This window comes from Triticum urartu, chromosome 5, assembly GCF_003073215.2.
Source record: "Triticum urartu cultivar G1812 chromosome 5, Tu2.1, whole genome shotgun sequence".
NCBI lineage: Eukaryota > Viridiplantae > Streptophyta > Magnoliopsida > Poales > Poaceae > Triticum > Triticum urartu.
This window is the reverse complement of record NC_053026.1, coordinates 449,378,531-449,380,569: the sequence shown is the minus strand read 5'-3', so window position 1 is coordinate 449,380,569 and position 2,039 is coordinate 449,378,531.

The window sequence follows — 2,039 nt, the reverse complement described above, 5'->3', positions numbered from 1 at the left end:
TCCAATTTATTGATCCGAGATGGACTTTCCTCTATTCTTTCATGGATTAAGGTACCCCTCTTGTCGGTGTCAAAACCGGCGGATCTCGGGTAGGGGGTCCCGAACTGTGCGTCTAGGCCGGATGGTAACAGGAGGCAAGGGACACGAAGTTTTACCCAGGTTCGGGCCCTCTCGATGGAGGTAAAACCCTACGCCCTGCTTGATCAATATTGATGATATGGGTAGTATAGGAGTAGATCTACCACGAGATCGGAGAGGCTAAACCCTAGAAGCTAGCCTATGGTATGATTGTTGTTGTGTATGTTGTCCTACGGACTAAAACCCTCCGGTTTATATAGACACTGGAGAGGGTTAGGGTTACACAAAGTCGGTTACAATGGTAGGAGATCTACATATTCGTATCGCCAAGCTTGCCTTCCACGCCAAGGAAAGTCCCTTCCGGACACGGTACGGAGTCTTCAATCTTGTATCTTTATAGTCCAGGAGTTCGGCTGAAGGTATAGTCCGGCCATGCGGACACCCCCTAATCCAGGACTCCCTCAGTAGCCCCCGAACCAGGCTTCAATGACGATGAGTCCTGCACGCAGATTGTCTTCGGCATTGCAAGGCGGGTTCTCCTCCAAATTCCGTGTACCTGTTGAATAAAGTCCGGTTTCTTGTAGATGTTGCGCTCCTTGGCTTCTACGCCCAATAATGGCCGCTTCCCACGTGTCAAACGAATACGAAAAGTCTGAGTGTTTTTTACATTCACACCCCTAGCCGCGTAAATGAGCTGACCTATTTAAGGGGACGAGGATTTAGATCCAAACCACATCTTCCCCCCTTCGCGAGTGTTCATCAGAGCGCATCCGACAAAGGTCCATTCCACCATGGCCAGCCGTCGCGACTCCTCCTCTCGCCCCTCCAGCCCCCAGCCTGGATATTGGGAGAGATGCTCCATCCCGCATAGCGAGCTAGTGACACTCCAGACCAAGGGATTTCTCCCCCGGCCTATATGGTCCCGGTTCGAGCCGGCCTTGTCGTCTATAATGGCGGAGAGCAAGCGGAGAATGCCCCTAATCCCTCCAAAGGAGAGCGGGTGTGCCTCGTCCCTTATTTAATAAGGGGGCTCGGATTTCCAATCCATCCATTTCTCCGTGGGCTCCTGGAGTTCTATGGCCTCTAGCTACACATTCTCACGCCTGCCTCCGTATTGCATATCGCGGGCTTCGTAGCCCTCTGCGAGCTGTTTTTGGGTATCGAGGCTCATTTCGGGCTATGGAAGAGGTTATTCTGCCTTGTGCCCCGCTCTAAGGAGGGGTCAATGTATCAAGTGGGCGGAGCCGAAGTGTGGCGCATTGCCGGGACCGGATATCTGTCCGGAACCCCAAAGAAGGCGTCCGAAGACTGGCCCTCGGAATGGTTTTATATAGAAGACGTCCCGCTGCCGGATCCTGTCCAGATCGGCCTCCCCGAATTTGACAGTGCTCCCTTAAAGAAGCGCCTAAGCTGGCGTCCACGGAGCCCTCAGAGGGAAAGTGACGGGGACATCATTTACCTGATGGGCTGAATAAGATTGTTAGCCCATTTCGGACTAACCATGATCAGGATTATGGCCGAATGCATTATGCGGGGGGGTGCAACCGCTTCAGTATAGAAGCCACCCCATGTGGGACTTCAACGGGGAGGACGACGCCACCCGCTACGGCCGTAAGGGGCCGGATTCAGCTGTCGCTCTACTAAAGATCTTGTCCACTTTGTATAAGGGAGAAGAGGAGGAATTTCTCCGCGTCAACCCACAGGGTGGATTCTCTATGCATAATCCCCCAAGCTGGGTAAGCGGTCGTATTCACTCGCCCATCCGTTTTGTATTCCCATTGTTAAATATTCAGTCTGACGACTTCAACGCAGGAACTGCGCCGGGCTGTTAAGGAAATAAGCAGCCCTCCTCCACAACCCGAGGACCCAGGACGGTCCCTCGACCCGGCCTCTCAAGAGGATCTGGACATATCTGTGGAGCTGATTGATGGAGTGTTCCATCAATTGAGCAAGGACAATGC